Source organism: Pezoporus flaviventris, unplaced genomic scaffold (assembly GCF_033815535.1).
Source record: "Pezoporus flaviventris isolate CSIRO_AGI_PZ_B2104156 unplaced genomic scaffold, CSIRO_AGI_Pfla_v1 ptg000037l, whole genome shotgun sequence".
In the NCBI taxonomy this organism is placed as follows: Eukaryota; Metazoa; Chordata; class Aves; order Psittaciformes; family Psittacidae; genus Pezoporus; species Pezoporus flaviventris.
The window spans coordinates 1,475,686-1,488,855 of record NW_026892585.1 but is presented as its reverse complement, the minus strand read 5'-3'; positions in this window follow the sequence as shown (position 1 = coordinate 1,488,855).

The window sequence follows — 13,170 nt, the reverse complement described above, 5'->3', positions numbered from 1 at the left end:
AAGAGCCTTTGGTGGATTTATCTATTAACCAATTAATTAATTGGTTGATTGGTTGATTTTCCCCTCCATGATTTTTTCCTGATCAGTCGCTGCAGTTGTGGGGTTTTAGCATTCAACAGGTTTGGTAACAACTCCTGCAGCTGAGCTCTGCATGTTTGATGCCTACTAGTCCCTGTACTAGTAAAACAAAACCTGCAATTGCTTCCTGTTCTCTCAATGCCCTCCATGATTTTGTCCCCTCCTCTTATTCTCCATCTCCATTACCTCTTCTTTCAGATTGAGGAATCGCCATGCATTAGTTGTTCCTTGCTTGAAAGCTGTGTCAAACCTTTGATCATCTTTATCATGCTTCTTTGTGTCTCTTCTAGCTCAACTTGTGTTCTTTCTGAGATGAGGGGAGCTGAACTGAAGATGCAGGCATAACGATGGTGTTCAGTTTTGTCCTCTCTTTCTTAATAATAGCTAACATTCTACTTGCCTTTTTGACAACTACTGAGCACCGAGGGGGCATGTTCACAGTGCTATCTATTATAACTCCAACATCTCTGTCTGGAGTGGTAATAGCTAGTTCAGAGTCCATCACTAGATCTTTAAAGTTAGCACTCTTTTTCCTTTCCTCATGTACATTACTTTTTATTGTTGCTTTCACACCTGACAGAATGTGGTATTGACCCCTTTAGTGCAGAGTGTTATTTGTGAGTTGCTTTCTGTGTTTGGCACATGCATCAGGCCACAGTCTGAACAGAGTAAAAAGCATCTTGGCTTTGAGGACTCCAGTGGAGCCACGGCCCTTTGCGTTGACAGAGGAGGTTTCTGTTATTTGGAGTCCATTTAACTTCTTGGGTTACATGACATGTGCCATAATTGAATAAAAAAATGGAAAAACTGGTCTGTGTGATGGACAAAATGGGAAGATATTTTGGTTTATCTCGGATTCCCTCAGGTATTCTCACTAGGTAAGAAGCGTTGTCTCTTTTGGTTACAATATCCATGGCGTACTGTCCCCAGCTGCAGCTTTTACATCTGTGTGGGGTATTCTGTGTATCAGCTGGTGTTGAAGGAAGTGGGTTGAACAGTAGCTTCAGGTCAAACCCTGCAGCTGTTGGTCATATAAGGGTAAATGAATACACCTTCTGGAACAAATCTCCAGGGTACACATTTTCTCTACATTTAGGTCACTCTTAAATATTTGTCTCTGGGAGGATGACTTAAAGAAGTCTGACATTGTTATAGAATCATAGAATGGTTTGGGTTGGAAGGGACCTGAAAAATCAACCAGTTCTAAACCCCTGCCACGGGCAGGGACCCCTTCCACTAGAGCAGCTTGCTCCAAGCCCCTGTGTCCAACCTGACCTTGAACACTGCCAGGGATGGGGCAGTCACAGCTTCTCTGGGCACCCTGTGCCAGCACCTCAGCACCCTCACAGGGAAGAGCTTCTGCCTAAGAGCTCATCTCAGTCTCCCCTCTGGCAGGTTAAAGCCATTCCCCTTGGCCTGTCCCTACAGGCCCTTGTCCAAAGCCCCTCTCCAGGTTTCCTGCAGCCCCTTTAGGCACTGGAGCTGCTCTCAGGTCTCCCCTTAAGGAGCCTTCTCTTCTCCAGGCTGACCCAGCCCAGCTCTCTCAGCCTGGCTGCAGAGCAGAGCTGCTCCAGCTCTCACAGCATCCCCATGGCCTCCTCTGGACTTGCTTCAGCAGTTCCACATCCCCCTTGTGCTGCTGCCCCAGAGCTGGATCAGGACTGCAGGGGGGTCTCTGGGCTGGGGAGGTGGAGCTCCACATGCTGCAGCTGGTCACTGGCAAAGGGCAACACCCCCTGTTTCCTCTGCCTGTCCTTCCTACAGAGCCTGTGTCCTTCCATTCCAACACTCCAATCATAACAGCCATTTCACTACATCCTTGTGATGCCCGTAAGATCATAGCCCTGCAGACACACACGTCAGGATGCTGTTAAGAATCTAATTTCTGTGCTGTCTTGTGTGTGGATTCTTTATTGAAGAACCTTATTTTTGGCTTAACCCACTTCAGTTTCATCTGCATTTGTCTTGAGACTGTGACTATAATAATAATTAGCCATAGTTTCTATGGAGTATTTATATAAATGTTAGTGATGGGCTCTTTACACAACTGTTTCTGTTTGTGGAAGAACAGTCCATATCTTCAGGAGCGAGACATTATGTACTCTTAGCAAAAGGTATTATTATTACCCCCAGCTGCAAACCAAATGCAGTGATTTATGCAACACTCTTTTTTACATTTGCTAACAACAGTATTAGGATGAAAAGGAAAAATAATAGCCATCAGAAATGAGCCTGTATCTATCTGAAGATGCTACTGATTTGTTTTGCAGTTTATTTGTACTCAGGAGTCAGGTTCTGCGTGTGGAAAAAGCTGAAATCAGCGCTTTTCTCTCCCACCAGGATTTTTGTGTATGTTGAAATTAGGGCAGCAGATTATGCCTCCAATTTTAGGCAATTTTCTGGGTAAAGTTGCAAGTACAGATAGGTTTCTGCAATAGCTGACATCTGCTCAAACATGCAGATACTTGTTTTGGCACTGTAACAGTTGCAGAAAATGTGGTTTTGCTTCAATTTTGAAACTCGTCAGAGCAATAATTAGATTAATGATTATTGATTCCTATTTGCTAGTGCCATAGATTCCAAAGTCAAGTATTTGCTGCTTTATTTGCAGGCCATTTTCTCTAGCCCAAAGTGGTTGCTTCTGAAACCTGTGGTATTTCTGCAAGATGGAGCTCTTATTCAATAGCCTGCTCCTGGTTTTGCTTAACATTTTCAAGCACTCTGTCATTAATGTTGGGGTTCTTCATGCTTGTGATGAAAATATGATCCCTTGCTCTTTCTTCATAACCTTTGGCATTTTGCACCGTTCCCGTAGCTGTGAGCATCTTGTGCAGTTCCCTCTTTCTTACAGATCTATCTTTCTCCAGAAGCTCTCTCTCTCTCATTAGAATCTGTTTTGAACAGCAAGGAGGACCTGAAAAGCATCGCAGCAAAGGGTAAAGGCAAACAGAGAAATGTCAGTGACAAGCACAGCTCTGGAAAACTAGAAACAAAGTTGGGAGTTAAGGTCATTTGCGATGGCAAGGAAAAAATACCTTTTCTCACCCCTGAGTCTGGCACTGGGTGTTTTAGCTTACGGGATCTCCAGAGGTCCCTTCACACCTCAACTGTTCTGTGATCCTGTTGCTCGTGTTGACTTTAAGTTGTCCTTAAATGGCTCATTAAAAGAAACTGGGCTTTTAGAGAGGGAAAGCAGAAGTTTGTGTGGCTGCCAATGGTTATAATACACTACCAAGTAAATGGTTCAGTCTCCCAAATGTGCTTTTTTTGTCTCTTCTCTAAACTTCATCCTTTTTCAGAGGACTTTCTTTTCCCTTTTTATTTACTCTTTTGACAAGTAAGGGAAGGCTTTCAGTAGAAGCTGAAACTCATTTCCTCTGCTCTAGGGGAAGAATAAACTTTGTCTGATGATAGCCAATTTCAGGTCTATTAAAAATATAATTCAAATAGCAGTATTGTTCAGTAATAGAGGGTAACTTACTCTTACCTTTGCTCTCAGCTAACTTATTCCAAGTCTGGAGAAAGGAAAGTGTTAAAGTCCTATTTCAGGTGCATTTTATTTTCCTTAGCTCAAAACCTACCAGCTCCCTGTTTCAGCTGTCAGTGTTTACTGGAATGGTCACCTCCACAAAGGCAAGTGTTCAGCTTTTCAACGTGCTCTTTGCAAAATGCTTCAGGTATATTCACTGATTCAGCCTTTCGGCATCCCCGTGATGGAGATGAGCTGGTATATATTGCACATTAATAGCCAAGGGAGTTAATAATTCAGCCACACAGCCATTTTATTTAAGCTTTATTCCTTTGACTTCTAATTAATGTAACAGCCACACTACGCTTCCCTGGTAGGGAAAGTGATTTAATGAAGAGCTTTATTCCAGGAAATACGTTGCTCCCCTGCTGCTGATCAGGAGAGCTCTGTCTGGTGGCTTTCTGAATCACTGCAGCCAAAAAAGATGGATTTTACTCCAAGACAAACTTTGGAAGGCACATTTGAGGCTTGATTGGCAGAAGCAAAGGCTTTGGCAGAGTTGGTGTTAAATGAGGGCAGCAGTTGGTTAAAGTGCCTGAAGCACTGTCAGTCACTTACTAAAGATGTGCTCATGGAACAAGACAATATGCTGGTAGTAATGCACATGGGTAATCTTCCCTCTTGCTCTCTCCCCCCAGTCCAGTGTTGGATTATTCAGAAGCTTTGTCTTCTGCAGAAGATAATCCGCACCTCTGGTTTTCTTTCTCTGCAAGGAAGCATTTGGGTTGTAGAAAAGAAACATCCTGATAGTGGGTCTGAGAGAAGTGAGTGTGGTCTCCTGGGCAAAATTAAGTCTCTTGCAATGGTTCAAAGCATCCTTAAGATTATTCTAGTATCTTCCAGGTCGACATTGGCCCCAAGCAGCTGCTCAGCAGCTGGAGAATCACAGTCATGAGCTGCTGCTGACATCTGTCTACAGCATCCCCACAGGGAGGAAGAATGATATGGAGCTGGTGTCACTGGTTTTGCAGTGCATGAATTCCCTGTGCAAGGGAAATGTCTGGTTTGTCAGCTGGTGTGGCTTTATGGCTCCCCTGTGCTACTGTGGAGGTACATCAGAGCCAAGTTCTGTGCTGAAATAAAGCAGAGGATGGCTGCTACTCCTTGTAAGGGCACAGCTAACTCTTTCCACCCATTTCAATCCTTGATCAAAGTCAAGAAGGCTGCCCAGTTGTTACCACATTTTGCACCCTCTGTAGAGAGATGTGGCTGAGAAACTTCTCCAGGTTTCCTTACAGGAAGCTTGGACCACCTGTGAAGGATGTATTAGAGTGCTCAGATTTGATCTGCCGCATCCCTGTTACTTGTAAGAAGTGCTGGTCAGATGTGGGGTTACACAGATGTTTGTATGGGGTGGTGATGGTGGGGCAGGAAGGCAGAGACCTGTATGGCTTCCTTGATGGCCAGACCCCAACTTTTTCTGCAGTGGCAAGTATTTCAGACACTAAATCAAAATCTGAATACTTCCCTGCCTGCTTTTATCACAGAATGCTGGCAGGGCACTTTCTGATGTCAGTGCCATCTCAGCTCATAGGATGCAAATTGCCACTCTCTGCTACATAGTGATGTCTCTCAGGGGACCTATTTCACATTAAAACACTGGCTTCTGCTCTCAGTGACCCCAGTAGAAACGTAGGATAAATTTTATATTGTCAACAGCAATTATACATGCCATTCAGGGCACAAGTTATGGATGCAGGTCCTGCTCAGAAGTTGATTCAATGCTCTGATGATTAGAAGGTGTTTTTTACTGCCCAGTACAGATATATCCTAACTTCTTCACTTTTGGCATGGACTTGCTCCTTTCCTTTGGATTCATATTCTCATTTTGTGGTGCAAACCCAAACTTGCCTATGAATGCAAAATATGACCTGACCATGCTTGTTTCCATGTGTTGTCTTGGATTTGAGCAGACTGTCCATTATTAACCGTGACCTTTAGAGTTTTGTTTTTCACCTGGTCGCGTTCATTTTGGTGGCACATTGGGCAAGTTAACACTGTTTTGGATGGCTCTGATTTTACCCATAGATAGGGAAAAAAGCTATCTAGACTCTTTCAAAGTCTGTTTTTTTTTTTCCAGTTAATTTAAAAGCAAATGGCCCCTTCTTAAAAAAAGAATAACTACTAAATGTTAACAACAAAGAAACTTGAAGCAAAGCAACACTGCAAAATGAGACTCGTGAAAAAAGGAATAGGTGCAAAACAAGCCAAAAACCTGTTTCAGGTGTGTTGATGCTCTGATAGCCCTCCTTGCTTTTGTGCCAGCCAAGGTTGCTACCAAACTGTAAGAGACCACTGAATAAACCCCTAAACACAGCGACCGCTCTCACTATATCACAGCTACAGAAACAGGGCACTAAGTAAGTTTATGCTGATTCACGGGGGCCATTTCTAGAACGTTTAATAGCCCTTAAAATTTCTCATTTCTAACCTGTCATGGGCTTGCCTCATGACTGCTCATTTTGCTGTGTTATAAGAGCCCATAGAAAATCAGATATATGGCTTAAGACCTCACCAAAACCGTCATTCCTATTTAAGACAGCAATAGCCACATGCTGTCTAAGCCCGGAGAGCCCTTTCTTTCTACAACTACTGCAGCAACATAGCAACACATTGCATGGCTTGAAATGCTTCTGGTCTAATTAGGATTGCTTACAAAATTCCGTGTAAAAATTATATGAAAAGATCACTGGAAAGAACAAGTAACAGGAGTCTAATTTCCAGTTCTGGGTACCTCACAAATGAGAAAGGCATCTTTAAAATATGGATTCCGTTGATAAGATCATTGAATAGCTGCAGTGATTACATAGGCTCTGAACCCAATCAGGGGCTGCTGCTATGATTCACAGAAAAAGGAGGGTTTAAGCTGTCTGATGCATTTCCAGTCTGGTGACTCCAAGTGTCTGGTTCCTGTCCAAGAGCACATGAGCAGAGCACCTGTGGTGACAAAGAGCTCAAGAGTGCACATAACTTCAGGCACGTTAATTATCCCCTTCTTTAAAGAGCATTACTCACTTGAGGGAAGTGTCCTTGAACTGAAGGACATTCAGATATGTGCTGCTGGATCAGAAGTACCCAGTATATTACAGGATTATAGGTGTGAAATAAGGACTCCTTTAGAGTTGTTTTAGATACGTGGCTAAAAACATGATCTCCTCTTAGCTGGCTCAGTAGCAGGTGGAGAAAGTGGGAAACTAGCTTATAAAAATCACTCCTGTTGGGATATTAAACAGCTGTTAAAAACTTAATTGATTAAAGGTTCAGTGCAGTACCCAAGAAAGGTAGTAAAAGGCTTAAATATCTGCTTCTCAATGGGTTGACAACTCAACAGAAAAGCCAGCTGGTGGGAAGCTGCATTCACAGAGTGTACAGGTTTTGCTGTTAAAGAAATACGTTATCAAGTATATCAGCAAATTAACCTGACAAGTGGGGATTATTTCTCTGTCTTGGCTTTCCATGCCTTGCTTGGTACCTCTGGGGGTCCTCCATTCCAGCTGGAGCGAAATGCAGGTACAGAGGGATGGGGAGGCTGAGGAAAGGCTTTAGGATGAGCAGAGCACTCCTCTGGATGAGCATTTGGGGCATAAACTGAATGTGCTCTAAGGGATGCATTTATCTTGGCTTTATCTTTTGGGTGGGGTGGGGAAAGGGTTTCAGGTTCAATTGCCCCTCAGTGAAGCCTATGGCAGTACTCTGGGAATCCAGCAGTAGGATCCATTATTCTTTTTTCAAATAGCCGAATGGGACTTTGCACTGTTCCTCTTGGAGTCAATGGGCCACCCTTTGAACCATATCAGAGGTTGACTCCCTGTGACTGTAGATGTGGTAGGTGGTATGTTAAGTCAGTTTGGAAGCTCTAGGTTTAAAATTGTGTCCTTAAGCCTTATTCCTACAAGGAGATGTTCTCTGGTACAAACCTCTGCTTACCTGGGGTGGTAGGACGTAGCTGATGTTCTGGATGAGCCCAGGACTCTGCCCTTCTGTATTTAAGTGGGAGTTTCAAGCTGATGAAAACACAAAGCAAATGCACAATTTGCATAGGTGGCTGAGTGTGTAACACCTGCAGGGCTAGAGACTGAGGGGAAGATTTCACAAGGTCCCTTAAAATACCGTCCTCTAGCTCCTTGTATTTACGCTTTCCATCATGACTCAGTCATCTTGTCCTCCATGAAGACCCTCAGGCCTTTTTCCCCTTCTGTCATCACTGACTAATGAGTTCTCAGCCTGGAGAAAAAACTTCTTCTTCCTACCCTCTAAGTGCAAGGCAGTGCCACTTTTGTGCTATGCCATTTTGATTCCATTTCCACTACTCCTATTCTTGAACGTCTCAGGTTCTTCCCACGCAATATGCTAATACTCATCTTTACTGGTGACATGCCTCAGCAAATGTTGTAGCTCAGTCCTGCTTTTAACTCAAGTCGTTATACAAAAACATGAGATGTGAGTGATTCCCACTGATTTTGAAGCTACAGCCACAGTCAGCTCCGTTTTGCCCAAAAACTTCCTTTTTCAAACCAGACCTTGTCGTCTCCTGCTTAATACTTTCCATTGGCATTTCATCAAGTGCTTTTCTCATGTCAAGCTTGGTGAAGGCCCTGTGTTCCTTTCATCCAGCAAATCACCTGTCAAACTAGAAGAGTAAACTTATTTTGTCTTCCAAACCATGCCCTCAGTTGTTAGCTCTTCCGTGGGCTGTTTTCTTTGCTGCTGCTACAGGCACTATACACAGGCCCAAATGTCTCATGGCAAGAAACTCAATCACTCGTGTAAAAAAATCCCTCAGTGATTTTTAAAGTATTAATGGTGGTGTCTTTTCATCCCTTTTAAAAAGCCAGTTTCTTTCCTCATATAGCCTAGTGAAGCTTCACCATCAAATCCACGTTGCAGGAAGACCAGAAGTCACGATCCTCCAGAACAGAAATAATGTTTTAGGAAACGAGAGCCTAGTTCTCTCATTCTTCAAATTTTAAGCTTTATTTAGGCTTCCAAATGAAGTGGGTTTCATCATTTTCTATTGCTACCACGTGGATATTTGTCTGCATCTAAGTGCCCCAACTAGACGGGCATTAGTTGACTATCCAGTTAAAAGACACCCAGTTGTGAAATAGTCAAGGTTTTATGTTATATTTATCTTGTATTTTGATAGGGTTTAAAGTGAAACATGGAGGCAGAAGTGAGTTTGAAATTTCATCTGCCCAAGCTACGCTTGGTGTTATCTAGGGCTGTACATGCTGTCTGCCTGAACTCCTAAATTCATTCTTTATTGCAAACGAATGAATGTTAACACTACCTTTTGTTTCAGTCCTGCCATTTCAGCAAATTCACCCCTCTGAATCACTAACTGAGCTCAACAAAAGGTTTTTACCTGCTGGTAACTTTCCATCTGAGAGATTTAAAGCGCCAGATGACCTTAGCTCTAGCTCAATGATGCTACTAAATTCTCACCTTAAATCTCACGTGCAGAAAGCTCTTGTGAGATCACATGAATGAGACTGTTGCATTAGTCGTCCTGCAAGAGGGATACTAATTTCAGTAAGTTCACTGTATTCAGACTGAAGTCTGATCCATGACAGGACACTTCATATTCAATATGATGTGGTTTCTTCACTTTGGTGTTTTCACTAGTTATATTGGTGTTATTGTAACTTATATCCCCTTTGTGCATTCCCCAGTGTCTTTGCTGCTTTTGTTAAACTGGGATCATCTACAATAAACCCCCCACTATTAGTTTATTCAAGAGATCTCTTCTGTTCATAGTTCCTCTTCAAGCTAACTGCATGCTTTTGAAGCACAGTGTCCATGCCCTGCCCTCTGAATTACAAAACTAATTTAGCGTGATTGACATTTTGCATGTGGAAATTTATGCAAGGATCTACTTGTGAAGAGTTTAAATACACCAGCTGAAACATTGATGAATTATGAATGATTATAAGTGGGTTTATTTATTCATTGTTTTTATTTTGTTTCACCCCTTTTTCTGGCTTCCCTTAGCCCAGTAATATCCAGATGGCTTGGAAGAGAGATTTTTGTGTGTGTGTGTTGATCTTGAAGAAAACCAGTGCTGTTGACTAGATTTGGGGATTAAAATGAATTTATCTAGGGATTAAGAACCCCATATGCCAGTTTTAGTGGGTGTTATGAAATAGGAATCAGCTAGCTACAGAATTCCTAATACACTTTTATGTACGTTTATAGCCTAAATCATCTTAGTATCTGAGCTCTTCAGCAACTTGAATGTACCTACAACACCCATGTGAGTTAAAAGGGTTATCTCCTGATTCTCTTAACAGGATAACTGAAGTGCAGAAAGATTAAATGGCTGAATCAGAGCCACTGAGACATCTGCAGCACACTTAGAGTGAAAAGAGCCAGAGAACTCTCTGGGTTCCAAGCCATTGCTTGGAAAGTTATTTCTCCCTCCTTGCATAATAGCCTTACCAACACACCTCCTAAATGCTCTGTGCAGTGCAGCTGCTGGGACAGAGCAGAGCGGGGAGGCAGGCACTTGTCCTTCCTCTTTTCAGATCTGTAACTCTGGTTATGGCATCTTTTGCTGGGAGATCACAGGATGCTTTACAGACCTGAACTGTGTATCCCAGCCCTTTTGGTAATTACAGGACATTTATAAGTACAGTTATCAATGTTTTATAGTTGGGGAAAAGGGAAGATGAAGTGCATGGTAAGAGTACGTATTGCTGTAAAATGAATCTGTGCATGAGTCAGGAATTGACTTTTGCTTTCCTGAGACTGTCCCACACTTCATGCACAGGACCCAGCCCCATCTCTGGTGACACCCCATCTCACCAGTCACATCAAGGAAACAGCAGCGATGCTCAGCACCACAGCAGGGATCTTGCAGTTAATTAGGATTTGCAGATGCTTTAACAGAGTAGATTTTTAAGTAACATTGGAGAATCTGTTTTAGACACAAGCTCAGGGAACTGTGGCAGCCCTGCTTTCTCTGTACGACTTAACTCATCTGCCACAGCCTCCTGTTAGAAGTGCCATGTGTGCCACACCAGCTTGTATGACAACCTTATTTCCATGTTTCAGAAGCATGGAAACTTACCTACGTGCATCACATTTGTGCAGTGAAAATACCATTTGTATTCTGTGCTGAACAAATCCACATGTGCTTATTCTGGTGTCCTTTTTGATGTTCTAAATTCCAGGAAACACTACAAGGAAAGGTTTGGAGTCCCAAAACATCAGTAGATGTGATCTTCTGGTGCTGAGGAAAGATGCGTGCTTCGGCATGGATTCTTTTGTAGTCAGCCTTTCTTATCATCATTACCTGTCCTCTTGCTATTTAAATGTTTATCCCCGGAGGGATGGGGAGGAGAATTGAAAGAATGTAACTCCCACGGGTTGAGATAAGAGCAGTCCAGTAACTAAGGTATAACACAAACCACTGCTGCTGCCACCAATAATAATAATGATAAGGGGAATAACAAGGGGAGAGAATACAGCCGCTCACCACCCACCGACTGATACCCAGCCTGACCCGAGCAGTGATCTAGCCCTGCTGGGTAACTGCCCCCAGTTCTACATCCTGGGCATGACATGCTGTGGTATGGAATACCTCTTTGGTCAGTTTGGGTCAGGTGTCCTGTCTCTGCTCCCTCCCTGCTTCCCCTCCTCCCTGGCAGAGCATGAGACTCACAAAGTCCTTGGTCAGACTAAACATTACCGAGCAACAACTAAAACATCGGTGTTATCAGCGCTGTTCCCAGGCTGAGATTCAAAACCACAGCACTGCACCAGCTACTGAGGAGAAAAACGACTGCTGCTGCTGAACCCAGGACAGTTGCTCTCCCCTTTTTTTTTCCCGATCTCTGTTGCACTTTCCTAGACCTTCAGCTCTAATAATCATATAAAATCATTTTGGTGCATACCACTGGCTTATTCAGTGGCTCCGTTTTAGGGCTCTTTTTCAGCCCTAAGCTGCTGGCCAGTATCTTCCATAGATCAGTGGAGAGAACCCTGAATTATTGTGCGTACCTGAAAGAGCATGTCTGGTGGTTTCTTGAGGGTCTTTCTTCACCGTGGGCTGGGGAGCATAGAAGAAGCTATTGCTCCTGAGTTTCAGCCACCAGTTGGAGTACTTCTCCATGTCCCGCAAGTCTGGTTTTCCCTCTCTCCTGACAGCCCCGGCTCTATTTTCCACTTCACCCTGCTTCAGAACAGGGCAATGAGAGACCTCATTTTTGATATTGTTTTCCACCAGTTTGGTCCCACAAAGCTGGAGCTGGCCCTGGCTTTTCTTAGGTTCTTGCCAGTCATGGCTGTCCCAACCTCTTCTGTGTCCCCATATTACTTAGAAAGGGCTTCCCTCTCTTGCGGCACAGTGCTCGGAGCACAACATGGGCTGGCTTCTGCAGCACCCTGCTCCACCCTCCAAATCCCACCACCCCATAGGATGAAGCCTATGCACCTTTTTCCCTCCAGTAAGAGCAACCAGCATTCAGTGCTCCAAAACAGCTGTGCAGGCAGAATTAGCTGTCTGCTGACACCTTTAGAGCAGTGGTGCAGTGGTGTGGGACCCCGCAAGATGCAGTTTCTCCCTCCACTTGACTTGGCTATGTGGGCTGTGCTACAGAAGGATGGGGTTTGAATATTGTGGATGAGCAACCTGATCCTTGTGATAGACACAAGCCTCTGCCCTACCGGTGGTGCATGAGGTGACCGAGGCCATGTTTTGAGGTTTCACCAGGCTTGTGTGTGCAAACTTTGCACTTTCAAGCTTTCTGGCTTTCCTGGTTGTTGACAGTGGTGTTCCTAAAGCTTGTTTCAGCTTTAATGTACTGGCATTTATTTACAATTCCACCTCGACCAAGTTTTATTCTTTTGCAGGTAAAATACATTGTTCATGAAAGCCAGGGGCTAATAGTAGAGCAGAGCTAAGCCTAGTGAAAGGGGGTGTTATGCCACCGCATGACTCTGCTAATGCATCTTTAGTCCAGGGCTGCAGTACCCCCGCCACGTTTTAAAGTGCAGGAAGATAAGCGTACACTGTACCCTGGAGAGCCTTAGTCTATAAATGTAATTCAGAAACATGGGAAACAGTGCTCTGGATCTGATGGCCTTTCTCGACACAATTACAGAAGCAGCGTGAGGTGCTGAGCATTTGCAGCGAGGGTGCACAGAGCAAACGGGAAGTCGGATGCACGGGCTGTTAATTCAAGCCTAGATAAGCTTCTGACTAAGAGGGTTTTAATTTGCTTTTTACTCTAATATGTTGCTTGTATGATAGCAGTTACCCTGGGAAGACATATTACAACCTATGCTCATCTGGAGAGCCCTGTTTAATGACAAGGGTACCTCTCACTTTTGAATGGGCCTCTAGAGACTTCAAAGATAGGAATCTAAAAAAGCATTGAGTATCAAAGTGGTTTTATTTCACTGCAGATGAAGACACTTTAATCTGGAAAAATTGTGCATGGTTTGCAATGAAATGAAAGAAGCAACGTGAAAAAGAATGTTTTCTTTCAAGAGGGAGACAGAAAAGGCATTCAATCCCCCAGTGCCACATTTGTGTCTGTCTTTGTCCTTTCAGGGTCACT